Source organism: Scyliorhinus canicula, chromosome 6, assembly GCF_902713615.1.
Source record: "Scyliorhinus canicula chromosome 6, sScyCan1.1, whole genome shotgun sequence".
NCBI lineage: Eukaryota > Metazoa > Chordata > Chondrichthyes > Carcharhiniformes > Scyliorhinidae > Scyliorhinus > Scyliorhinus canicula.
Genome location: NC_052151.1, coordinates 206,960,742 through 206,988,710, shown reverse-complemented (window position 1 = coordinate 206,988,710; position 27,969 = coordinate 206,960,742). Strand labels below are relative to the sequence as shown.

The 27,969-nt window shown below is 52.5% G+C and overlaps 1 protein-coding gene across 1 annotated transcript in view; it reads right to left on the bottom strand.

The window, feature by feature from the left end:
- The window catches only part of LOC119967833, a 141,470-nt gene extending 114,390 nt beyond the window's left edge, over positions 1-27,080 (bottom strand). The window contains exon 1 of the mRNA XM_038800866.1: positions 27,051-27,080. The gene's annotated coding sequence lies outside the window, so the exon portion shown is untranslated. The remainder of the gene's footprint in view (positions 1-27,050) is intronic.
- Between the last annotated feature and the right edge of the window lie 889 nt (positions 27,081-27,969).

Below are 27,969 nucleotides of genomic sequence, written 5' to 3'. Positions count from 1 at the left end.
CCCATTCGCGGTATGCAGCCTGGTGACACTCCCCCCTCTTCGCGCCACCCCCCCTCTTCGCGAACCTCACTCCTGACTGTAAGCCCGTAGCCACCAGGAGTCGCCGGTACAGTACCCAAGACATGACTTTTATCAAGTCAGAGGTTCAGCGGCTACTACAAGAGGGGGTCATAGAGGCCAGCAACAGCCCTTGGTAGTCTGTTCCGGGGAAAAGCAACGAATGGTAGTGGATTATAGCCAGACCATAAACCGCTTTACGCAACTCGATGCGTACCCACTTCCCCGCATAGCGGAAATGGTGACTCAAATCGCCCAGTATCGGGTATTCTCCACGGTCGACCTAAAATCGGCCTATCATCAACTCCCTATCCGCCCTGAGGACCGCCCCTACTCGGTTTTCGAAGCAGCTGGTCGGCAGTTTCACTTCCTCAGGGTGCCTTTTGGTGTCACAAATGGAGTCTCCGTTTTCCAGAGGGCGATGGATCAAATGGTGGACCAGTACAGCTTACGGGCTAACTTCCCGTACTTGGACAACATCACCATCTGCGGCCATGACCAGCAGGACCACGATGCAAACCTGAGGAAGTTCCTCCAGACTGCCCGGGCCCTCAACCTCATGTCCAACAAAGAGAAATGCGTGTTCCACACAACCCGGCTAGCCATCCTCGGCTACATCGTGGAAAACGGGGTCCTAGGCCCAGACCCCGACTGCATGCATCCCCTTAAGGAACTCCCCCTCTCCCGTCGCCTCAAGGCACTCAAACGGTGCTTGGGGCTTTTCTCCTATTACGCCTAGTGGGTCCCCAGATATGCGAACAAAGCCCGACCACTCATTAAGACCACGGTTTTTCCCCTGACGGCTGAGACCCAGTCGGCTTTCAGCCGTATCAAGGCCGACATCATCAAGGCCGCCATGCACGCGGTGGACGAAGTCATTCCCTTCCAAGTAGAAAGCGACGCATCAGACGTTGCCCTGGCTGCTACTCTCAATCAGGCGGGCAGACCAGTAGCGTTCTTCTCCCGAACCCTCACTGCCTCGGAAATTCGGCACTCTGCAGTCGAGAAGGTGGCACTACCTAGCTGGTAGGAGGTTCACCCTCGTCACGGACAAACGGCCGGTCGCCTTTGTGTTCGATAACGCACAACGGGGCAAAATAAAGAATGACAAAATTCTGAGGTGGAGGATACAGCTCTCCACCTATACGTACGATATTAAATATCGCCCGGGGAAGCTCAACGAGCCCCCGGATGCCCTGTCCCCACGGCACGTGCGCCAACGCGCAAAAAGACTGCCTGAGAGCCATCCACGATGACCTCTGCCACCGGGGGGTCACCTGGCTTGCCCACTTCATCAAGTCCCGCAACCTTCCCTACTCCACCGAGGAGGTCAAGGCCATGACTAAGGCATGCCAGATCTGTGAGGAATGCAAATCGCAATTCTATCGACCAGACAGGGCCAGCCTGATAAAGGCCTCTGGGCCCTTTGAGCGACTAAGTGTGGACTTCAAAGGGCCGCTCCCGTCCACCAACCGCAACATCTATTTACTCACCGTTATCGATGAGTTCTCCCGCTTCCCTTTTGCTATCCCCGCCCCGATATGATCTCGGCCTCCGTGATCAGGTCACTGCACAGCATCTTCACACTGTTTGGTTTCCCCGCTTATATCCACAGCGACCGGGGTACATGGTTCATGAGCGATGAGCTGCGGCTATTTCTGCTCAGCAAGGGCATTGCCTCGAGCAGAACGACAAGCTATAACCCGCGGGGAAACGGGCAAGTGGAGAGGGAGAACGCGACAGTTTGGAAGGCTGTCCTTCTAGCCCTACGGTCAAGGAGTCTCCCAATCGCCCGCTTGCAGGAGGTCCTACCCGATGCCCTACATTCCATTAGGTCGCTCCTCTGTACGGCCACGAACGAGACCCCTCACAATCGTTTGTTTGTCTTCCCCAGGAAGTCCACCTCTACGGTCTTGCTTCCACGTTGGCTGACCACTCCGGGACCAGTCCTGCTCCGGAGACACGTGAGGAGCCATAAAACAGATCCAATAGTCGAGAGGGTCCAACTGCCACACGCAAACCCTCAATACGCCTACGTCGAGCACCCCGACGGCAGGCAGGATACCGTCTCCCTGTGAGACCTGGCACCCACTGGCTCTCCCAGCGACCCCGCCGTCTTCCCCACCGACCCCCCCCCCTCCTACCGACGCTCCCCTCCCCGCACCGACTGCCGACCCCGACAGCGCCCCCCCCCCCCCATAGCGCCCCCAGCCGGCACCGATCACCCTAGTCACCCCGGATACCCCCCCCCGCTCCAAGGCGGGCAAAGGCTCAGTCAACCGTGCTCCCGGATATACCACCATCGAAACCGACCGTATCCACGGCACCACCGCTGGAGCGGAGAAGGTCAGCACGGATGGTCAGACCACCCACAAGACTGAACTTATAACTCCACTTCACCCCCGATGGACTATGTGTTTTTTTTAAAAACAGGGGATGTGATGAATGGTGTGAGTAGTTGCTGTAACTGTACGTTACCTTTAATACATTGGCCCTTTAAGACCGGGCTTGGAACCCTGGAGGACTCTGCCTCTGGCTCCGCCCCAGGAAATGGTATATAAGTTGAGGCTCACTCGGCAGCATGTGGTGAGCACACTTCTCGGCTGCTGTTCAGTTCCCTGATGATTAAAGCCTTTGAATTACCAATCTTCTCTCCTGTGTCGTAATTGAGGGTATCTCACTAGGTAATTTGGACATTCTGAATTCTCCCTCAGCGTACCTGAACAGGCGCCGGAATGAGGCAACTGGGGGCTTTCACAGTAAGTTGATTGCAGTTTTAATGTAAGCCTATTTCTGACAATAAAGATTATTATTAGATGACTTGAAGACCTCACAGATGCAAAACCGCTCCCCCCCACCCCGCCAGCCAGAACGCTTCAGCCCTCTGTGGTAAAATGGACAGAGGCCTGAATTTTCGGACCAATATAAAACGGGACACTCTATAAGTTAAGAATTGGACATTGTAAATTAAACCACAGTCCGCTGCACGCAGGCCTGATGGGAATGCTAACTTGGCCAGGTACTAATACTCTGAACACAGACAGACTTTCCAGGACATGTCTGGGCCTGCCGTGTTAACTATAAATCAGGAGATATTCGGTCCCATTCAAATGGATCGATTGTTGTGGATTGCCCAGATAGCAGCACGGTAGCATTGTGGATAGCACAATAGCTTCACAGCTCCAGGGTCCCAGGTTCGATTCCAGCTTGGGTCACTGTCTGTGCGGAGTCTGCACATCCTCCCCGGGTGTGCGTGGGTTTCCTCCGGGTGCTCCGGTTTCCTCCACAGTCCAAAGATGTGCAGGTTAGGTGGATTGGCCATGATAAATTGCCCTTAGTGTCCAAAATTGCCCTTGTGTTGGGTGGGGTTACTGGGTTATGGGGATAGGGTGGAGTCGTTGACCTTGGGTAGGGTGCTCTTTCCAAGAGCCGGTGCAGAATCGATGGGCTGAATGGCCTCCTTCTGCACTGTAGATTCTATGATTAAATATTTCTATAATGTTCGACCTTCTGACACCCAGTTACCATAAAAGGATAAAAGCAAATTACTGCGGATGCTGGAATCTGAAACGAAAGAGAAAATGCTGGAAAATCTCAGCAGGTCTGACAGCATCTGTAGGGAGAGAAGAGTTAACTTTTGAGTCCAATGACTCTTTGTCAAAGCCCATATATGGAGTACCGTATATGGAGTAAAGTTATGTGCAAACAATACACCAAGAGATGGACCCCTGGTGGTAGGTTCCTGGTGTCCTGCAGAATTACAATCAGCAACTCCATTGGGTGTTGCAACACCCATCCCTCTCCAAACTGGGTGCCCGTAGATCAGGAGTGAGGGGCTGATCTCAATCAGACCTAAGTCCAACTGCATAGCTGCGCATCCTCGGGTCCAAGCAGGACCGTTTTGAGGTCATGGTTGGCATTGACCTTGAGCTGGGCCGTTGCACCAATTTGCCAGGCATCATCCAGCCCACTCCTCCACCACCCAGCGCTTCCCCGGTCCTGGTCATCCCGTCAACTACAGTCTCCCCTCTCCGCCAGCCACCCGAAATGACATTGGGAGAGGTGTGGATTTCTGAGCAGTGGCTCCCTGACGACAGCTCCTACTCCAGACCTGGGAGAGCTGCGGCACAAGGCAACTATGCTCCACACTTTGAGCAGATCCTGGTAAAAGACGGGCAGCGTCTGTAAGGAGTTACGAAGTCCCCTCAGGTTTATGAACAGGAGCTGAGTCGTAGTTCAGGCTGCGCACCTGGCTGAAAAAATACATCATCAGGGCACACCATCTAGAAGGGGGCTCGACATACAGGTATCATGACAGGGTCTGAAGGCACACCAGTACCTGATGCCATCCCTAAGCAGGAGGCTCAGAACCAGTGTAATCTTTTGTCTCAGAAGAACTGTATCAGCATCCTTTAGATCTTTATGACAAAGGCAGGGGGTGGGATCAAAGTGACCAGCAGGTACCACAACGTGGAGGCAATCAACTGGTTTATAATCAGAACACGGCCCTGTAGGTCAGCACTCGGAGCAGTCCCGTGCAGAGTCTCAGACAAGTGGTGACCTTGGCTTCTGCCAATTCGCCAGCCGGGATTCCTCAGCCAGGCAAAAGTGGACTCCCACATAGAGGATACTGACCCTGCTCCAGGTGAAAGGCCTCTGGGAGGTGGTCCGTCAGCCACCAGGCTTCTGGCACACTTGGCCCAGTTGATCCTGGTAGAGGACGTGGCAGAGTACACAGCCAGGCACTCATGCATCCTCCGCTGCTCAGCAGAGTCAGTGAACATGAGGAGGGCATCGCCATAGGCCGAAAGGACCACCCTGATGCCCGTGCAGAACCAAGCTCCACCACCTCCTCCGCAGAAAAGGCTCCATGCAGATGGAATACAGTTAGCCAGACAAGGGGCAGCCCAGATGCACTCCTCTCCCAAAGCGAAGGCGCACTGTCAGGGACTTGTTAACCCGAACAAGACATTCTGTCACCCGGATCCAACTTCTGTACAATGCTGCAAAGTGAGTGCCAAACCCAAATGCCCGCAGAGTTCCCAATAAGTATTTGTGATCCACCCTGCCAAACGCCTTCTCCTTAAGAAGGTGAGAGGTGCTAGACAGACCTGCCCTTGGGGAATGGTGGATCAGGTCCCAGACCAGTGGGCGGCATGGCGGTACAGTGGTTAGCACAGTTGCTTCACAGCTCCAGGGTCCCAGGTTCGATTCCCGGCTTGGGTCACTGTCTGTGCGGAATCTGCACGTTCTCCCCATGTCTGCGTGGGTTTCCTCCGGGTGCTCCGGTTTCCCCCACAGTCCAAAGATGTGCAGGTTAGGTGGATTGGCCATGATAAATTGCCCATTGTGTCTAAAAAGGTTAGGCAGGTTACTGGGTTGTGGGGATAGGGTGGAGGTGCAGACACGATTGGCCGAATGGCCTTCATTCTGCACTTAAATTCTGTGATCTATGACCAGAAGGATGTTGTCGTAGATGGTCCAGCCCAGAACGGTGTAGGACCGGTCAAGGTGGATTATTTGGTCCAGCACAGTGCCAAGGCGGGAAGACATTGCCTTGGCAAAGGTTTTGTAGTCCGTGCTGAGGGGGGAGACTGGGCACCAGTTTTTAAGAAGGCAGAGATCTACCTTTTTGGACAGCAGTGCAATGAAGGTCCTATGCCATGAAAGGTGCATCTCCCTGGTCGAGATACATTCCACAGGAGCCCACATAGTCGTTCCTCAGGACATCTCAGAACGCCCTGAAGAACTCCACAGTCAGCCCTTCCAACCCTGAGGTCTTTCCCCTAGAGAGGCTGTTGAGGGTGCCAGTCTCAACACCCAGGCTGATGGGGGCACAGGATTTTCTGGAGCCCTCTGGGTCGACCTGTGGCAGGTCCTCCCACAAAGCTCTGCAAGCCACCTCGCTGGATGATTCAGAGAGAAGAGGGCCATGTAGAAGCCACGGCCGCGGGCATTGATGCCCTCTGGATCCAAGACGAGGGATTTGTCATTGGCCAGCAGTGTAAGAGCTGCTGATGGACCAATGCCTTTTTTTGCAGCGAGTAGAAAAAGGGGATCCTCGTCCATGAGGGACTGGATTCGCGACCTCACGTATGCACCGTGGGACCAGATGAGTTGCAGGTCCCCCAGCAAGACCTTCTTTGCTCTGGACGCTAGCCGCTGAGTGAGATCAGGCTGACCGAGACGTGACTCCAGTCGAGCATCTCCTTCTCCAACTCCTCAACCCTGGATTTCCGCCTCTTTGCCGACCCCTATGCATACTCCTGACAGATGACACGGATGAGTGTCTTACCTACGTCCCGCCATAGCCTCAAGGAGGGGAAGCCTCCCTGCTTCCTTCTCCAGCCGGTCCAGAAGCGACAAAACGAGCCCAGGAACTCCAGCAGCAGGTTGTTAAAGTGCCAGTAGGCAGACCATTTTTGAGTGCAAGACGGAGCGAGTTCAACCCACACCAGACGGTGGACAGAGCATGGCATCTATTGCACAGAAGCCGCTGGAACCCTGGGCAGGTGCCCCCTTAAAATGTAAAGATGGTTGATTCTGGATGCTGTGACTCACATAAGTAAACACACTTGGGTCAGGATGGAGATGTTGCAAGACATCCACCAAGCCCAGGGACATAACCTGTGCAGCGCTGGGCACCAAGGTAGTCTCTTGATTCATGGGTGCAGTTGAAACTCCCCACCCCCCCTCCAAGGATGATGCACTCGCCCACATCGATTATTCTGCTCGTTCCCTGCTCCTGGAGATGCCATGTTTGTTATTGTGTCCCATGCCTTCTTTCCGGCTCTCATTTCCCTGCCACCCCCACACCTCCCAGGTTCTCCTGTCTTGTTCCCTGTCTCTTCCATCCCCCCCCGCCCTCCCCTCCTGTGGTTCACCTTAATTTCCTCTGAGGTTTAGCTGTCCCCCAACCCCATCTCCCGGTCGATCTCTCCCTCTCTTTGTCTACTCACCCCTGGCTATTCTTCCGCTTGTTCGTTGGCCACAAACAGATTCCGGAACAATTGCATGAATGGCTCCCATGTTCTGTAGAAGCCATCGTCTGACTCTCGGATGGCGAATTAGATTTTCTCCATTTCGAGAGATTCCGAGAGGTTGGACAGCCAGTCTGCAGCTTTGGGTGGTGCTGCTGACCGCCGGCCGAACAGGATTCTACGGCGGACAATCAGGGAGACAAAGGCAAGGGCATCCACCCTCCTCCCCCGGAATAGATCTGGCTGGTCTGAAACCCAGAAGACCACCACTTTCAGGCATGGCTCCACCCTCATCCCCACCACTTTGGACATTGCCTCGAAGAAGGCTGTCCAGTACCCAGCAAGTCTGGGGCAAGCCCAGAACATGTGGGCATAGTTGGTCGGGCCTCCTTGGCACCATTCGCATCTATCCTCCACCCGGTCCGAGAAGAACCTACTCATACGGGTTCTTGTTAAGTGGGTTCTGTGTACCACTTTTAGCTGCGTCAGAGCCTTGCGCACGTAGAGGTGGAGTTGACCCTATGCAGTACTTCGCTCCAGAGTCCTCACCCTATCTCAATCCCCAGGTCCTCCTCCCATTTCTTTCTTGTTGCGTCCAGTACGGTGTCGGTCCTTTCTACCAGTCGGTCATACAGTTTCCTTTATCTAGTCTGCTTGCTTCCAGTAGTTCTTCCAGTAATGTCTGTCATGGCGGTTGTGGGTATGTCTTTGTCTCCTTTCATAGGAAGTTTTTGAGCTGTAGATACCTTAGCTCGTTCCCCCTGGCTAGCTAGCATTTCTCTGTCAGTTTGTCCAGTGTTGCGATCCTGCCGTCCGTGTATAGGTCCCTGAGTGTCAGTGTCCCTCCATCCTGCCCGCACCTTTTGAAGGTGGCGTCAGTCAGTGCTGGTGTGAATGATTGGTTGTTGCTGATGGGAGCTTTGTCCGACATTTTGGTCAGGCCAAATTGCTGCCATAGTTAGTTCCAGGATTGGAGGGTGGCTATCACCACCGGGCTACTGCAGTGTTTTTTGGGTGGGGATGGGAGTGCTGCCACGGCGAGTGCCCGGAGGGAGGTCCCCATGCAGGAGGCCTCTTCCGCCGCATCCACTCGGCTTCTGGCTCCTTGATCCATCCCCTTATTCGCTTGGCCGTCGCCGCCCAGTGGTAGAATTATAGGTTTGGGAGGGCTAGCCCCCCCCCCCGGATTTTGTTTTTTGTAGGACCTTCTTTGGGATCCTCGCATTCTTCCCCCCCTCCCCATACGAACGCCATGATTAGTTTGTCCAGCACTTTGAAAAAGGCCTTGGGGATGTAGATCGAATGGATCTAAGTAGGAAGAGGTACCTGAGCAGTACGTTCATTTTGATCGTCTGGACTCTCCCCGCGAGGGAGAGTGGGAGTGTGTTCCACCTTTGCAGGTCTTTTTTACTTCCTCCGTCAGACTGATCAGGTTCCATTTGTGGATCCCTTTCCAGTCATGGGCTATTTGGATCCGCCGGTTACGGAATTTGTGTCGGGCTTGTTTAAACGGCAGTCCCGTTAGTGCTGCCCCCACCCCTACTTGTGGGTGTACTGGGAAGATCTCGATTTTGCTCATGTTGAGTGATGGAACCATCAATTCAGCAATCCCGCGTAGTTGGATCTGAACAGAAGCTTTAATACACTTACAACAGAGCCAGCCTATTCGCCGTAGAACTCCATTAACTGGCTGGCTGGTTCTAAGGCACTGATCTTTATACATCGGTTCCAGGGGGAGGAGTCCTGGGTGGAGCCAAGGGAGGAGCCCAGTACAAACTCTCACGTACTCCCAGAGTGACTCCCCCTGGTGGTCGGATAGTGCAACAGCACTTACAATGGTGGACAGTGAATATATATACACGGAGTTATATTGGCAACTATATACAGCATTGATCTTACAATGGGTAGATAACGAACATATATACATGGAGTGATATTGGCAACTATATATAGTGTGAATCACATTCGCCACATTCATCCCCGTTAAAAAAATCAAGTCCGGCGGGTGTGATGGCTCAAAGAGTCAGTCTGTCCGGTGGACGAATTGTCCGTTTTGATGTGCGGAGCACCGGGGTTGCCGCCTCTTGCGGTGGCTGGGCGGGCATCGAGGTCTGGGGTATGGTTGCCGGCTCCGGGGCGAGTCTTGTCCGAGCCTCATACGCCTCCTGGTCGAATGGAGACTGGGGGCGCGGGGGGCGGGCTGGTGCAGGCGCTCGGGACTGGTGGGGTGAGCTCGCAGAATCGGGGGCGTAAAGGGGCGGCAGCATAGGGAACGAGGAAAGGAGTTCCACGGTGGGGGTAGATGGGGGGCTGGATCCAGCAGGTGCCAGGTCCCGGAGGGATACTGTGTCCTGGCGACGGTCCGGGAACTCAACAAATACGTACTGTGGGTTGGAATGAAGCAGACGCACCTTTTCAACAATGGCATCTGTTATGTGCGCCGTGACGTGCTTCCTTAGGAGAACCGGGCCTGGCGTCCTCAGCCACGCCGGAAGTGAGACCCCTGTGGTAGTGCCCCTGGAAAAAATGAAGAGCCGCTCGTGAGGGGTTTAGTTGGTAGCTGTACACAGGAGGGATCAATTGCTTGGAGTACGTCCGGGAGAACTTCCTGCCATTGGGACACTTGGAGCTTTCTGGACCTGAGGGTCAGTAGGACGGTCTTCCAGACCATTGTGTTCTCCCTCTCCACCTGTCTGTTCCCCCTGGGGTTGTAACTGGTAGTCCTGCTCGAGGCGATGCCCTTGTCGAGCAGGTAATGACGCAGCTCGTCACTCATAAAGGACGCACCCCGGTCGCTGTGCACATAGCTGGGGAAACCGAACAGGGTGAAGACACTATGCAGGGCCCTAATGACTGTGTGGGAGGTCATATCGGGGCATGGGATGGCGAAGGGGAATCGGGATAACTCGTCAATAATGTTAAGGAAGTAAATGTTTTTGTTAGTGGAGGGGAGTGGCCTTTTGAAATCGATCGCAAGGCGTTCAAAGGGCATAGAAGCCTTGACCAGGTGGGCCCTGTCTGGTCTATAGAAGTGCGGTTTGCACTCCGCACTGATCGGGCAGTCCCTGGTGACTGCTTTTACCTCCTCGTTGGAGAAAGGCAGGTTTCGGGCTCTGATGTAGTGGACGAGCCGGGTGACCCTTGGGTGGCAGAGGTAATCGTGGATGGCCTTTAGGCGGCTGATTTGTGCGCTGGCGCATGTCCCACGGGATAGGGCATCCGAGGGCTCATTGAGCTTTCCTGGTCGATATTTGATATCGTAATTGTAGGTGGAGAATGCAATCCTCCACCGGAGAATTTTGTCATTTTTAATTTTGCCCCTTGGCGAGTTGTCGAACATGAAGGCGACCGACCGTTGGTCGGTAATGAGGGTGAACCTCCTACCTGCGAGGTAGTGCCTCCAGTGTCGAATAGCCTCCACGATGGCTTGTGCTTCCTTCTCGACTGAGGAGTGTCGGAGTTCTGAAGCGGATAGGGTATGGGAGAAAAATGCAACGGGCCGCCCTGCTTGGTTTAAAGTGGCTGCTAGCGCTATCGCTGAGGCGTCGCTCTCAACCTGAAAGGGAGTGGATTCATCCACTGCCCGCATGGCTGCTTTGGCAATGTCGTCCCTGATGCAGCTGAAGGCTTGGCGCGCCTCAGCAGACAGGGGAAATAGTGTGGCCTTGAAGAGTGGGCTGGCTTTGTCCACATATTGGGGGACCCACTGGGCGTAGTACGAAAAGAGCCCCAAGCACCGTTTGAGGGCCTTGGGGCCATGGGGGAGGGGGAATTCTAAGAGGGGGAGCATGCAGTCCGGGTCTGGGCCCAGGACTCCATTCTCCACGACGTAGCCAAGGATGGCTAGTCTGTTTGTGCGGAACACGCATTTCTCCTTGTTATATGTAAGGTGTAATTTTTGGGCCGTCTGGAGAAAACGGTGGAGGTTGGCGTCGTGGTCCTGCTGGTGATGGCCGCAGATGGTAACATTATCCAGATATGGAAACGTGGCCCGCAGCCCGTACTGGTCTACCATTTGGTCCATTGCTCGTTGGAACACCGTTAGTGACGCCGAAGGGAACCCGGAGGAAATGGCAATCAGCCTTGAACGCCGTGTAGTGGCGGTCCTCCGGGCGGATTGGGAGCTGGTGGTGTGCAGACTTCAGATCCACCGTGGAAAATACCCGATATTGGGCGATTTGGTTTACCATGTCTGCGATTCTGGGGAGGGGATACGCGTCTGGAGCGTAAAGTGATTGATGGTCTGGCTATAATCGACGACCATGCGGAATTTTTCCCCGGTCTTGACGACCACCACCTGAGCTCTCCAGGGACTGTTACTGGCCTCGATGATCCCCTCACTGAGCAGCCTTCGGACCTCCGTTCTGATAAATACCCTATCCTACAGGCTGTACCGCCTGCTGCGGGTGGCTACCGGTTTGCAATCAGGGGTGAGGTTGGCGAAGAGAGGAGGGGGGGGGGCGATGCACATCGTGGCGAGGCTGCAGATAGTGAGTGGGGGCAGGGGCCCGCCGAAGCGGAGGGTGAGACTCTTGAGATTACATTGGAAATCCAAGCCTAAGAAGAGTGGCGCGCAGAGGTCGGGCAAGACATACAGTTTAGATTTGGAATAGCTAGCGCCTCGAATCGTTAGCGTTGCTGTAGTGCGGCCTTGGATTTGGATGGAATGGGAGCCCGAAGCAAGGGTGATAGTTTGGTTGACGGGATAAATAGGGAGGGAACAGCGTCTTACCAGCTCTGGATGTATGAAGTTCTCTGTGCTCCCGGAGTCGAAGAGGCACGACGTGTTGTACCCTTTGATCTGGACCTCCGTCATCGAATTTCTCAGATGCTTGGGGCGAGATTGGTCGAGGGTGACCGTGTTGAGTTGTGGGCTGCGTAGTGGGTGCCCGGGGGGAGTCGAATTCTTCCGATCGGGCGTCCTGTCGAGTAGATGCCGCTGCGTTCTGGCGAGCTTGATGCAGGAACACTGCTCTGAGTTGCGGGCCATGTGGTCACTGCCCGGGGAGGTCGTACTCCTCCGATGAGCTGTTTGAGTCTGGGGATGCAGCTAGGGCCCACGGATTGCACGTGGAGGGTGGTGATGAAGATGGCGTCCAAGATGGCGGTCCCCATGACTCGCACGTGGCCGGCCGCATGGTGGAGGTTTGCCAAGATGCCGGCCCCCATGGATCGCACGTGGCGGGAGGGGGCGGAGCCTGAGCGTAGGCCGCAGCATATTGGGCCCCGCGGGCCTGCTGGTGCTGGGGGCGATGTTTTTGGACTGTTGGGATGTTGAGGGCTGGGGCCCTTCTGCCGAGGCACACTTTAGAATAGCGGCCTTTCTTCCCGCAGCTGCTGCAGGTCGCTGATCGGGCTGAGCAGTGCTGCCGCGGATGCTGGCTTTGTCCACAGAAGTGGTAGGCTGGAGCAGTTGAATAACTGGTTTGGGGAGCTGAATAGTGGCAGGCTGGAGCAGTTGAATAACTGGTTTGGCGAGCTGAGTAGCTGGCTGGGCGAGCTGAGTAATTAGCTGGAGCAGCTGGATAGTTTGAGTAGTTGACTGGGACAATAGGGCAGCCGGCTGTGGCAGCGCGATAGCTGGGGGGCCTTGCGGCACAGGCTTGTGGGGTCCTCAGGTCGGGGGCCCATGCGGGGCTTGCGGGGTCCGCGGGAAATTAGTTGAGGCTGCGGAAGGAAACTTCCATCGTGATAGCAGCCTCTACGGTAGTCTCTAAGCCCTGGGCCCCATTTTCTAATTGTCTCTGGCGTACATAGCTAGATCGAAGGCCCGCTACAAAAACATCCCGCACAGCAAGCTCCCTATGTTCGGCCACGGTTACGGCTTGGTAATTGCAGTTATTTGAGAGATTGTTCAACTCGCGTGCAAATTCAGCTAAAGTTTCAGTAGCCTGTTGTCGGCGAGTCGTGAACACATGGCGGGCAAAGACCTCGTTCATGGGCCTAATATACATTTTGTCCAAAATCGCCAGCGCTGCGGTGTAGGAACCGGTTGGGTTTAGTTGTGTAGAAATTATGTGGCTTACCCTCGTGTGCAGTAGGCTGAGCTTTTGTTCCTCCGTAGTTTCAGCGGTGCTGATTTCGGCCAGGTTGGCCTGAAAACATTTCAGCCAGTGGCAGAAGGTTTCTTTCGCCTCTGCATCCTGTGGATCGAGTTCTAGACGTCCTGGTTTTAGAGCGGATTCCATGCTTTACTTTGGCACCTTCTTAAGTGTATTAAATTGATGGAACCATCAATTCAGCGAACATGTGTAGTTGGAACTGAACAGAGGCTGTAATACACTTACAACAGAGCCAGCCTATTCGTCGTTGAACTCCATGAACTGGCAGGCTGGCTCGAAGGCACTGATCTTTATACATCGGTCCCGGGGGAGGAGTCCTGGACGGAGCCAAGGGTGGAGCCCAGTACAAACTCTCACGTACTCCCAGAGTGACTCCCCCTGGTGGTCGGATAGTGCAACTGCACTTACAATGGTGGATAGTGAACATATATACACGGAGTTATATTGGCAACTATATACAGCATTGATCTTACAACGGGTAGATAACGAACATATATACATGGAGTGATATTGGCAACTATATATAGTGTGAATCACATTCACCACATTGAGTTTGCCCGAGAAGCCGCCAAAACTCTTTCATGAGCACGATGATTCCATCCATGCTGCTCTGTGGGTCCAAAATGTAGAGGAGCAGGTGATCTGCATAGAGTGAGACTCTGTGCTCACTGCCACCCCTTCGGATCTCCCTCCAGCTTTTTGCTGCTCTGAGCACGATTGCTGGTGGCTCGATTGCTCGAGCGAACAGCAGCGGGGACAGTGGGCATCCTTGTCTGGTGCCCCTGTGCAGCTGGAAGTATCGGGAGTTGGTATTGTTGGTCCGTACGCTCGCCATGGGAGCATTGTATTGGAGCTTTACCCAGGAGGTGAACCCTGTTCCAAGCCCGAACCGCTCCAGTACCTCTATGAGGTATTTCCATTCGACTCTATCGGAGGCCTTTTCTGCGTCCAGGGAGGCGATCACCTCTGGTGTTCTCTCCCTGGAGGGGGTCATTATCACGTTTAGCAGGCGCCTGATGTTCGAGCTTAGCTGTCTACCTTTGACAACACTCGTCTGCTCCTCTGCGACCACTTCAGGTACACAGTCTTCTAGCCTTTTGCCGAGGATTTTGGCCAGTATTTTGGCATCCACATTCAGCAGTGAGATGGGTCTGTATGACCCACATTCCGTTGGGTCTTGCTCTTTCTTAGGTAACAGCGAGATTGAGGCCTGTGCTAGCGTGGGTGGCAGTGTGCCCCTAGCTAGCGGGTCTGTGAACATCTCCCGCAAGTGCTGTCCCAAATTATTTGTAGAAGTCTGCTGGGAACCCATCTGGCCCCGGCGCCTTCCCCGCCTGCACGGAGCTAACGCTGTCCATGATCTCTCCCAGTGCTAGTGGTGCTTCCAGGTCCCGTTTTCTGTCCTCCCCGACGATTGGAATGTCCAGTCTATCAAGGAACCGTCTCCTCCCAGACTCCCCTATTGAGGGCTCTGAGGTGTACAGCCCTTGGTAGAAGGCCTTGAAGGTTTTATTGATCTTGTCTGGTTCTGTTTCTATAGTGCCTCTGGTATCCCTGATTTGTGCAATTTCTCTGGTGGCTGCCTGCTTTCTCAGCTGGTGTGCCAACAGGCGGCTGGCTTTGTTTCCGTGTTCGTATAGGGTCCCACATGCCTGGCGGAGTTGGTGCACTGCTTTACTGGTGGAGAGCAGATCAAATTTCCTTTGTAGTTCTTTCCTCTCCGCCAGGAGCTCTGTGGTCAGGGCCTCAGAGTATTTACGGTCGACCAGCTGCCGCCTAGCCACCCTTTCTTCCCTATCTCTTTGCGCTTTAGTGCTTCCCAGAATGCAGAGGGTGAGACCTCCCCATTCTGGTTGTTCTCTGTGTACTCTGCTATGGCCTGCGATATCCTTTCGTTGAAGGCCTTGTCAGCTAGTAGGGCAACGTCCAACCTCCATGTGGGCCGTTGGGCCCTGCCCGTCTCCATGTAATGTGGAACGTGGTCTGATATCACAATTTGTCTATCCCCGGAAGCACGGTTTGCCCCACCACAAAGAAGTCAATTCTGGTGTGCTGGGGAGAAGGAGAATTTCTTCTCCTCTGGGTGGGTGAACCCCCAAGAGTCCACCGCTCCCATCTGCTCCATAAAGTGACTGAGTTCCCTTGCCATGCAGGGCCGGGTCAAGGTACCGGCAACTCAGGCAGTCGCCGGGGTGCCATGTGCTAGGGGGCCGCGTAAAAGACTCGGGTACCGCGCATGCGCAGTTGGGCCGGTGCCAACCAGCGCATGCGCGGTGGCCGCCCTCCCCCAGGCCGCCCCGCACAAACATGGCAGATGGATCCAGGCTCGCCGGTGGAAGGAGGCCTGCCGACAGAGAGACCGGCCCGCCGATCGGTGGGTCCCGATCATGTACCAGGTCACTCCGCCCCGCCCCCCCTCGGCCCTCCCCCTTTCCCCCCCCCCGCCCCGAAGGGCGCCGAAGTTCAGCTTGCCCGGGGCGCCAGCAACCTTAGGGCCGGCGCTGTTGCCATGCTTGAGGTTTTCCCCGTTTTGGGGTTTGATCTGTCTGTCTTTGGATCCTGTACACAGTTGAAGTGTCCCCCCCCCCCCCTCCCCCATGATTAGCCAGTGCGTCGCTATGTCAGCGATTTCTGCCATGGTCTTCTTGATGTAGCTCGTGTCGTCCCAGTTGGGTGTGTACACGTTAACTAGTATTACCGGTGCCCCATCCAGGGCACCGCTGACCATGACTTACCGTATCCCCGCGTCCATAACCGTCTTTGTCGCCCTAAATATCGTCCTCCTGCCTATCAGTATCGCCACCCCCCCCCTCCCCCGTCCTGGTCCCATAGCAGGAATGGTAGGTTTGTCCCACCCAGTCCTTTTTTACCGCAGTCGGTCCTGCTCTCTCAGGTGTGTCTCTTGGAGGAAGACTATGTCGGCCCTTATATTTCTTACGTGGGTGAGGACTCTGGATCTCTTCACTGAGGCGTTGAGCCCCCTTACGTTCTAAGTGAGTATCCGGGTCGGGTGCTTCTGCCCCTCGCTCTTGTAAGATTAACCATACTTACCTGGTGGACGCGCTCCTGCCCTCTGGGGTTTCCGTTTGTTAGATGGCCATCCAGGATGGCCGCTGTCACTCCTCTCTCCATGCAGTCGGGTCCCTGCGCTCCGGGGTTTCCCTTTGTCCCGGGGAAACCCGACATAGCCGCCCACGGTGCATCTGCTACGCAGGTAGTCCCCTGCACTCTGGAGTCTCCCTTCACCCAGAGACCGTACTGGGTGGTGCTTGCAGCAATTCCTTCTTCCGAGCCTTTGGTTGTGGCACTTTGTAGCCCTATTCCCTTTCTAGCCTTGTTTGTCCTTCCTTCCCTGTGCCCCCCCACCCCCCCCTCCCGTATATCCCTCCTTTGTCCCTCTTTCCCCTGTTCCTGATTGCTCTCCCGCCTCTGTTGAGTGGTCCCCCCCCACCCCCTGCCTGGCGCCTTCCCACCTGTTGGGGGCGCACTGCGGCCCTGCTTTGTTGCATGCCCCCGGCACTAGCTTTCCTGCTTGTGTGGTGGCCCCCCTCTCAGGAGTTACTGTCTCGCTTCTCCCCTGCCCGTCCTCTGCGGTTTTCTGCCTGCTCTTCCCCTATCCTACCCTGCACTCCTCTTGCTTGCTCTCCCTTCTCTGCTACTCTCATTCCCTCGTGCTGGAGCCTGGTCTCCCACCTGAAGCGGTCCCTCAGGCAATGGTTTGCTCTTTGTTCAGGGTGTGCTCGTCGTGGCGGGGCGAGGGTGGGGGGTGGCTGGCGTTGCTTCACCCCTCCCCCCCCCCGTCGGCATGTTGTTGCCCCTTGCCAGGGCCCCTCATTTCTACCCTAGCTGCTGGTTTTTCCAGCCTGTGTTCCTCAACAAACTTGTTTGCTTCGACAGGGGCTCTAAAGAAGTATTCTCTTCTTGGTATGTGACCCAGAGTTTCGCTGGGTACAGCATACCATAACGCACGTTATCTTGTGAAGAGCTGCTTTCGCTCTCTTGAACTCGGCCCGTCTCCTGGCGAGGTCTGCCCCAATGTCCTCGCAAACTCTAATGAAGTGTCCTTTCCATTTGCAGGTTCTGTTTTTCCTGGCCCAGCGCAGGATTGTTTTCCTATCTTGGTACTGGTCCAGTTCAGCTATAACTGCTCTCAGGTGGTCCCCTGCCTTGGGCTTTGGGCGCACTGACCGGTGTGCTCTGTCCATTTCTGGTGGGTTTGGAAAAGTTTTCCTCCCCACTAAGTTGCCCAGCATCTCGGCCACGTATGTCGTGGGGTTTCTACCCTCGATCCCCTCTGGTAGGCCCACTATTCTGGCATTTTGCCTTCTCGAGCGGTTTTCCTGGTCGTCCACTCAGCCCTTCAGGCTCCCCTGTGTTGTGCCCAGTCTCGCCACCTCATTCTCTAGGGCTGTGATCCGGTCGCTCATGTCAGTCGCTGCTTTCTCCAGCTCCTTAATGGTCACCTCTTGGGCTTCCAGTTTCTTCCCTTGGGCTTCCAGTTTCTCCTCTCCTCTGCCCAGGGCATGCTGCACCTCCATCAGGGCCTTGGCCATTGCTGCCTGCACTGCGGCCTCTATGTCTGCCCTTGCCTCTGCCTTGTTTACCTGCTGATGTTCCCTCAATATCGGCAAAGGCTGCCTTCCAGTTCCAGTTCCCCCTTAGCCCCGGGGGAGAATGCACCTGTCTGCCAAGCTCTTTTTTGATGCGGCGATGCTTCCGTTCTACCACTTTGTGCGCTGATTAGCTCATCTGAACCGGCTCCCCCATTGCCCCGTATGCCTTTGGTGCCCCTTCTCCCTCTGCTTTGGCTCCCTTATGGCATTTTTTTTCCCCCTTCCCTTTCTTTTTTTTCTTTTCCTCCCATTTCTTTTCCTACTTTTTTTTGTTTCTTCCCTTTTTCTTTTCCCCTCCCTTCTCTCCTCTACCACTTTATTTTTTCTCTTTGCTCAAATTCCTTTCAGGAGAACTTTTTTTTTTTTGGCGGGGGAGGGGGGGGGGGGGGGGGGAAAGAGGTCGATACCCGCTGCGCTCCTTGCTACTTGGTCCGGGCCGCTGCTCATCGCACCCTGCATTCTCCTGCTGGGGGGGGGGGGGGGGGGGGGGGGGTCATCGGTCGCTCCTCCGTTCCTTCCTTCCTGCAGGTTTGGCCCCCGCTTCGGTCCTGGCCGCCGCTTGTTCTGCCCACCATCTCCAAAGCTCATGCATACTTTCTCAAGGGTGGTACACGCCTGGCAGGATCCTGATACGCTACGAAACACCGTACACACCTGGCAGGATCCTGATATGCTGTGAAACTCTGTACATACCTGGCAGGATCCTGACACACTGTGAAACCCTGTACACACCTGGCAGGATCCTGATACACTGTGAAACCCCGTACACACCTGGCACGATCCTGATACACTGTGAAACCTTGTACACACCTGGCAGGATCCTGATACACTGTGAAACCCTGTACACACCTGACAGTATCCTGATACACTGTCAAACCCTGTACACACCTTGCAGGATCCTGATACACTGTGAAAACCCGTACACGCCTGGCAGGATCCTGATAGTGTGAAACCCTGTACACACCTGTCAGGATCCTGATACACTGTGAAACCCTGTACACACCTGGCAGGATCCTGATACACTGTAAAACCCTATACACACCTGGCAGGATCCTGATACACTGTGAAACACTGTACACACCTGGCAACATTGTTAGAACTTCCAGGGAGGTCCGGGTTTCTCAGGTTGGAGAAGATGAAGTTCACCCTGAGAGGATCAATATTAGGGTTCGCTCGAAGGTGGAAGCTGTTTATCAACCTCTTTGGGAATAATTAAGCTGACAGCAGAAGGGGGATGGGGTCAAAAGGAAAGAGGGAGGCATGGGGGGCTGGTTGAGGTGGGAAATAGTTAGTAGGAAAGGGGGATTTGGGGATTATGAATGTAAGCCATGTTGGCTGGGTTTGTTGATTGGTTGGGTGGGTGTTATTTACTTTGTTAGTTTTCCTCCTGAAAATTGTGAAAATTATATATGCCTTAATAACATTTTTTTTTTTAAAAGGTTACCATTGTTAGATTGAGTAATTACAGGTCAGTCAGCTTGATGTCAAATGCTGGACAAATAATTTTTAAAACTTCTGAGACAATGTAAAACATCATTAAGAAAGGCAGTAATTTGTTAAAGGTGATCTCTGACAGATAATTCAGAAGATAATACAGAAAACCACTGAGGATAGAACCTTTGATTCAGCCGACATGGATTTTAGCGAAGCTTTTAACGAAGTCCCAACTAGTCAGAAAAGTAAAAGGCCATGGGATCCTTTGGAAAGTTATAATTTGGATCCAAAATGTGCTCAGTGACTGGAGGCAAAACACAATGGTGGATGGATATTTCAGTGATTGAAAGACTGTTTCCAATAGGGTTTCGCAGGGCTAACTGTTGGTGCCTTGTTGTTTGTGGTAAATATCAATTAGTTTGACTTAAACATTGTAGCGATCTGCCCAAGGGGCACTCTGCTCATTTCTAAATTTTTTACAAGTGGTTGGAAGTGAAGCAAAAAGCTGTAGAATGAAAGATAATGGCTGGATGGTGGGATGGGGCGGGGATTGTGCCACGCTGCTCCGACACTGGGGCGCCGACCGGATAATCGGTACTAATTGCACCCACGCGGTCGCTGCCGTGCCAGTCGGGGGCCATTAAAAGCGGTCCCCGTGGCAATTACATATGGTCCCACCCAGCGGGACCTTGGTGTTCTGGTTGTGGGGGCCGTCCTGGGGGGGGGGGGGGGGGGGGGGGGGCACGGGGAGGATCCGACTCCAGGGGGATCCTCCACAGTGGCCAGGCCCGCGATCGTGGGGCTACCAATCGGCGGGCGTGCTCATTCGGGGGGTGGCCTATGTTCCTCCGCGCCGGGCACCTGGAGGGCTCTGCCATGTTGCCCGGCGCGGAGATGTCAACCACATGCATGCGCCAGTGCGGAGCAGGCCGTGGCTCGCATGCGTGGATCCGCGCCGGCCGTGGTGTGCATCCGCGCCGGCCATGTCGGGCCGGCTTTCGGTGCAGGAGCATCGCACAGCACTCCAGCACCATTCTAGCCCCCAAGGGAGAATGACTGGGCCTGGAGTCCCGTTGACGCCGGCGTCGCTCGCGCCAGTTTTAACGCCGGCGTCAACACTTGGCCGGAATTTTGCAGAATCCCGGCCAATGTCTGTGCACTGGATAGCTGGTCAGAAAAGTGACAAATAGAATTTATTTCAGAGAAGTCCAGAGATGTGCAGGTTAACTGGATTAGCTATGTTAAATTGCCCCTCAGAATCCAGGGTGTGATGAAGGTTGCAATTTCAGCTGTATTGTATTATAGTTATTTGATGAAGTAAGAGTTAAAAGCCTGGATTAGTGAGTGAGTGACTGCTGCAAGCATGTTTTAAAATGATCCCAGTTTGAAAGTTTGGGAGCTAGGGTGCAATTAAAGCATTGTAAAAAGGCTTGGGCTAATGGAATATTGTTTTTATAACAGGGGATTCCTTGTGGAGTGAATTAGATTTCAACTTGGTGTTACAACACCCTGGACGAGTGTGCGGTCAATTCCAGGCCCCTTGACCCGGAGTCACAACATTTGTGAATTAACAAATAATTCTTATAAACTTGTCAAGGTTTAGGCCCTATACTGTTCCAATGAGGCAGAGACATCAGATTTATAAGTAAAACATTTTAAAATTGTTCATTTATAACAAGGAAAAAGATCATTATATAATAGTAAGAATGGAACAATGGCCTGCTAAACTAACTATTACCCCAAGCCCCGTCCCATCCTCCAACCAGACACAGGGCAGACATACAGTGGAGTGGGAGATGGTCACAAAATAACAGGGATTAAGAGGTATGAGAAGGTTCTTTGATGTAATGGCCTGTGTAGCCAGCGATCTTGTAATGGTGTCTTCAACCAGAACCTGTAGGCTGTAGAATGCTCTCTAAAACGTCAGGCAGAGCGAGAGAGAGTTTTGAAATTGCCTCTTGCTTGGATCTTTTCACAGAACTCAGGACAAAATGGAGCTCTTCACAAGACCCGCCTTTCTTGCAGAAGGTTATGAGCAGAAGACATAGGAGCAGAATTAGGCCATTCAGCCCACTGGGTCTGCTCCACCATTCAATCATGGATGATATGTTTCTCGTCCCCATTCTCCTGCCTTCCCCGTTAACCCTTGATTCCCTTATTAATCAAAAACCTATCCATCTCCTGTTCCTTTTTTAAAGCCGCTCAATGGTTTGGCCACTGCCTTCTGCGGCAATGAGTTCCACAGATTCCCCACTCTCAGGCTGAATAAATTCCTCCTCATCTCAGTTTTAAAGGACTGTTCCTTCAGTCTGACGCTGTGGCCTTGTTGTTCTGTTTGCTTGCTATAAATATGGCGGTTAATAAGGTCGCCTTTCTTAATCCTTATTATGACTATGCTTTCAGAGTCGCCAGGTATCTCTCGATACCGCCACAAGGTTCAACCCGAATACCGATCAAAGAGCCAATACACCAGTTAGTTAGTTCAAAGTCAATACTACCTTATTTACATACAATATGATTTACTCATCCACAATAACACTACAGGCTAAACTATATCTATCACTAACACCTATACTTAACTTCGGGTGCCCACTTAGGTCAGAGGAACAATGGCCGTTGTTCGGATCTGAGGCTGTTGGGTTCGAAGAGGTAACAGGAGTACAGCTAAGGTCTGGTGGTGCTGGTGGCAGGGTATCTCCGCTTGAGAGCCAAATCCAAGAGAGTGAACCTTTCACAGGGGTTCCTTCTTATACTTGGAGGGGCTTCGCGCACTTTTAGGCAGGCCTTAAACTTGGTCCCAATTAATTCGGCAGCTTGGATTGGATTGGATTGGATTTGTTTATTGTCACGTGCTCCGAGGTACAGTGAAAAGTATTTTTCTGCAAGCAGCTCAATAGATCATTCAGTACATGGAAGAAAAGGGAATTAAACAATTCAAGAAAATACATGAGAATACATAATAGGGCAACGCAAGATATACAATGTAACTACATAAGCATTGGCATCGGTTGAAGCATACAGGATGTAGTGTTAATGAGGTCAGGCAATAAGAGGGTCATTTAGGAGTCTGGTGACTGTGGGGAAGAAGCTGTTTTTGAGTCTGTTCGTGCGTGTTCTCAGACTTCTGAGTCTCCTGCCCGATGGAAGAAGTTGGAAAAGTGAGTAAGCCGGGTGGGAGGGATCCTTGATTATGCTGCCCGCTTTCCACCGGCAGCGGGAGGTGTAGATGGAATCAATGGATAGGAGGCAGGTTCGTGTGATGGACTGGACGGTATTCACAACTCTCTGAAGTTCCTTGTGGTCCTGGGCCGAGCAGTTGCCATACCAGGCTGTGATGCAGCCCGATAGGATGCTTTCTATAGTGCATCTGTAAAAGTTGGTAAGGGTTAATGTGGACATGCCGAATTTCCTTAGTTTCCTGAGGAAGTATAGGCGCTGTTGTGCTTTCTTGGTGATAGCGTCGACGTGAGTGGACCAGGATAGATTTTTGGTGATGTGCACCCCTAGGAATTTGAAACTGCTCACCATCTCCACCTCGGCTCCGTTGATGCTGACAGGGGTGTGTACAGTACTTTGCTTCCTGAAGTCGATGACCAGCTCTTTAGTTTTGCTGGCATTGAGGGAGAGATTGTTGTCATTACACCACTCCACTAGGTTCTCTATCTCCCTCCTGTATTCGGACTCGTCGTTATTCGAGATCCGGCCCACTATGGTCGTATCGTTAGCAAACTTGTAGATGGAGTTGGAACCAAGTTTTGCCACGCAGTCGTGTGTGTACAGGGAGTAGAGTAGGGGGCTAAGTACGCAGCCTTGTGGGGCACCGGTATTGAGGACTATTGTGGAGGAGGTGTTGGTGTTCATTCTTACTGACTGTGGTCTGTTGGTCAGAAAGTCAAGGATCCAGTTGCAGAGTGGAGAGCCAAATCCTAGGTTTTGGAGCTTTGATATGAGCTTGGCTGGGATTATGGTGTTGAAGGCGGAGCTGTAGTCAATAAATAGGAGTCTGATGTAGGAGTCCTTGTTTTCGAGATGCTCTTGGGATGAGTGTAGGGCCAGGGAAATGGCGTCTGATGTGGACCGGTTGCGACGGTATGTGAATTGAAGTGGGTCAAGGCGTTCCGGAAGTATGGAGGTGATGCGCTTCATGATCAGCCTCTCGAAGCACTTCATTACAACTTCTTGATTATTGTCATCGATCTAAGCCAATAAAGGGGCGCGTGCCTGGATGGCTGGGCATGTCCTAGGTGGCCGTTGGCCTTGCTTTGTTCGTGTCTTCTTGTTGGGGTAGTGGCACCGGATTGTCTGAGACAGTATCGGCTACCTGAGCACTCGTTCTTTGTTTCCCGGAGATGTGCCATCAATATGCAAATCGACCCAGAGTTTCGATTCCATCTGCAGACTGCCTTCCAAATATACATTCAAGTTCTGTGCCTGCTTGTTGCTTTGCATTGTCCATTTTTCCCTATAGGCTCTGCGAGTGTCCATTTTATTTACTGAAAGTGGACATCCCAGATGGCTACATCCTCAGGTTCTAATTTTTCCAATGAGTGGAAACATCCTCTACAAATCCACTATATCTAGGCATCTACGTAGTCTGTAAGTTTCAATAAGATCCCCCAGGGCATCAAGAGGAAGACATGGATTCATTCAAATGGCAGGTAATGCTGCTGACATTTTAATTATCCCCGAGAAATTCGACAAACGGCTGCCACCTCCGAGAGAACCTTAGCGTAGACCCTCTTAAGGCAAACTTTATTTTCTCGAGGCTGAGAAACCCAGCCATGTTGTTAACCCAAGTCTCTACACTCTGGGTCTGAGAGTCGCTCCACATTAATAAAATCCATCTCCGGGCTACTAGGGAGGCAAAGGCCTAGACGTCGGCCTCTTTCGCCCACTGAACTCCCGGGTCTTCTGACACTCCAAAGATCGCTATCTCTGGACTCGGCACCACCCATGTGTTAAGCACCTTGGACATTCCCCTCGCTAACATTGCCAGAACTCTCTAAGCTCCGGACATGCCCAAATCATGTGGGCATGGTTTGCAGGGCTGCCCTTGCACCTCATACAACTATCTTCTACCCCAAAAACCTTGCTCATTCTCGCTGCCATTATGTGTGCCCGGTGGACCACCTTAAATTGAATTAGACTGATTGGATCTGGCACATGATGAGGAGGAATTAACCCTGCCCAGGACCTCTGCCCACAGACCCGCTTCCAACTCCTCCGCTAGCTCCTCCTCCCACTTGCCCTTGAGCTCCTCCGCCAGGGTTTCCTCCGCCTCCTGTAGTTCTTGGTAGATATCCGACACCCTCCCCTCCCACACCCAGGTGCCGGAGACCACCCTGTCCTGTATCCTCAGTGGCAACAGCGTCGGAAAGGCCACTACCTGCTTTTTCAGGAAGGCTGGTACTTGCAGATATTTAAAGGTGTTTCCTGGTGGCAGAGTAAATTTCTCCTCTAGCGCATCCAAACTGGGAAAGCTTCCATCGATGAACAAATCTCCCTGAGAATTTGGAGGCTGGTTTGCACTCTCATTCTGAGAGGGCAGGGCCTTCTAAGAGCCAGTAAGGCTGGCTGTACAGAGGTCAGGGCACCATCTTTAAATGGTGCCCTGATCTGTGCTGAGAATAAAATTACCCCCCACGGTCAAAGAGGACCACTCCCCCACCACCCCTCCTGCAACTTCCCCTTCTGCCCCCCCTTCTCCCCTCCACAAGTATCGGGGCACCCCAAATTCCCAAACATGCAAGCATAAAGGCACTCCAGCACTCCATCCCCTTGCCTACCCACCTCTCCCCCAAGAGGCTCTCCAGAAGGTCTACTCCTGTCAGTGCCTGCCATTCCCAGTGTGGCAGGGAATGGTGGGGGACAGTGCCCTGCGTGTCCATTCCATCCGGGGGCTATACTTATCTGTGCTGGCGGCCAGCACGGCCAGTAAATCATGGCTACTGTTTCTGTACATGAGATGATAAGCCATTCAACTATCAAAACAACTGATCTCTGAACAAAAATGGCTGCAGCTGTTGGGCAAATGAGCACTGACATTCCACAGCTAATTGGTATTTTTGGAGATACTCAGATTTTCATTCACCTAACAAGCCACCTTTCGGGACTACTGGGAGGAAACTGGAGCACCTGGAGGAAGCACACGCAGACACTGGGAGAATGTGCAGACTCCGCACAGACAGTGACCCAAGCTGGAATCGAACCTGGAACCCTGGCACTGTGAAGCAACAGTGCTAACCACTGTGCTACCGTGTCGCTCAATTCTCAAGGGCACTTAAGGATCGGCAACAAATGCTGGTCTTGCCAGTGATGTCCAAATCCCATGAAGGAAGAAAAATAGACTTCAGTTATGTGAAGTCCCTGGAGAAACTATCACTGATCTGCATAGAACAGAAAGGCTAAAGGGAGATTGAGCAGGGAAGTTTTAAATGAGAAAGGTTTTGATAGCGAGTGAGAAAATTCTTCCACTGACGGAAGGGTCAGAAGCAGATCACAGAATAGAATCCCTACAGTGCAGAATGAGGCATTCGGCCCATCTAGTCTGCACCAACCTTCCGAAAGAGTTTTCCACCCAAGTCACGTCCCCCACATTCACCCACCCTCTCCCCGTAACTCCATAACCTAACCTAACCTGCGCACCCCTGTACACTAACAGGCAATTTAGCATGGTACATCCACCCAACCTACTCATATTCGGACTGTGGGAGGAAACCAGAGCACCCAAAAACTCCACAGTCACCCAAGGCTGGAAATGAACCAGGGTCCCTGAAACTGTGAGGCAGCAGTGCTAACCACTGTGCCATCCAGGACTATGAACAGATTTATGGCATCTGTAATTGGTTAAGAAACCAGAAAGAAGATCAGTTGTATTTAAAAGAGTAAGTTGTTCTAATTTGGAAGGAGCAATCTGAAAGAGTATGGATGCAAGTAACTGGTCACTATTCCCCTTTCCAACTGCTGGCTCTGACTAAGGATTTTGAAATGAATTAATCTGTAGACAGAAACTTTACTCACCAGTAGTGGTGCCCAGGACAAAAGGGCCACCAGAGTCAGAATCTGGATATTTTTCAGGAAAAACTTCTTCACAGGAAGAATGGTGAAAATAGGGAACTCTCCAACATATAACAGCAGATATTAGCGCAGTGAATAATTTTCAATCTGAGATAGGGATATGTTTGCTGCCCAACGTGTGGCTATGAAACAAGGGCGGGCCAATGGATTTGTCTCGCAAATCAGTCATGATCCGAGTGAATCGGCAGCTCAGCCCAGGGAGCTCAGAGGTTGTTTTACCCCCAGGTGGCTGGGCGGTGGTTACATTGCCGGTTCCAGGAGTTGAAGATGGCCTTCAGCCATTTTGATTCAGCCCACCTTTCAGATACTTTAACCCTTGTCTGATATCAGTGATATTCATGCGTTCTTTTTATTTTAGTTTCACGACAATGTCCAGGTTCACAGTCTCGGTCCCCAAATCGTGTTACAGGTTCAAAATGGCAGGAGCAGAAATCCAGCTGAACAGATCAAACTGTGGAGTTGTGAGGAAGATGGACAGAGCTTCAAAAACTGAGAAAACGTTGAGAGGATAAGGAGGCCGGAAAAGCGATCCAGATGTTTTACGCTTCAGCCACAGGTCTAACCAGGTGAGTCTCAGATCAAAAATTATCGTCTTAAATATACTAATTTATGGTTTAATGTGACAGAAAGTTAAATGCTTCTCAGCACAAACATCCAGCCGATAAGGTGCAACTTGAATTAGGAAGTGAGATTCAACTTAGGGTTTGATATGGTAGCCGTTAGAGACATTGCTGCAAGGTGGTCAGTGTTGAAAACTAAATATACCAGATTATAAGATTAACGTGAAAGATACAGAAAATGGAAGATGAACTAGAGATGCCCCGTACCTCTTAATTTCTCATCATCCGGGGCCCTGAAAACTCCTTCCAAGTTAAACAGTGATTTCCATGTAATCTTTCAGTTTCCTAACGGTATTCACTGCTCATGATCCCTCTTCATCAGGGAGTCTAATCGCAGATTGGGTGCAGACTCCTTAGTTCAGTTTAGCTCGAGTTCCCGGTCTCCCCTCGTTTTAATTCTGGTTTCCACTCATTCTGTCCTGGGCCTTGATCCAAAGAAGCACAGTCGAGGAACAACACCCAAACCCAACAGGTTTACATCACAGTCTCAGAACCGTTTATTTTGATTTTAATCAATAACTGTGGTCCCCACTGTCACATCCTCCAGATCATATTTAATTCCTAAATCCCTCTCCCATAGACATTGCCTCAACTTCCCCATCTCCATCAAACCTTTTCCCCCTCGACTCTCCCCATCTCCATCATCCCTTTCCCCATTGATTCTCCCCCGTCTCTATCATCCTATTTATTTGTTCATGGAATGTGGCCGTTGCTGGCTGGGGCAGCATTTATTGCCCACCCAGCGGGCATTTAAGACTCAACCACATTGCTGTGGATCTGAAGTCGCATGTAGACCAGAATGGGTAAGGATAGCAAACTTCCTTCCCGAAAAGATATTAACCAGATGGGATTTTACAACAATTGACAATGGTTTCATAATTGACTTCAAATTTCAACGTCTGCCATGGTGGGATTCAAATCCGGGTCCCCAGAGCATTATTATCCTGGGTCTTTGAATTACTAGTCAGGCGACAATACCACTATGCCACCGGGAAGAAGCAGTCAGTGCAGGGACCCCCTGCGGTTGTTCCCCTGAATAACAAGTATACCGTTTTGGATACTTGTGCGGGGGGGGGGGGGACTTACCAGGGGTAAGCCATGGGGTACGGGCCTCTGGCATGGAGTC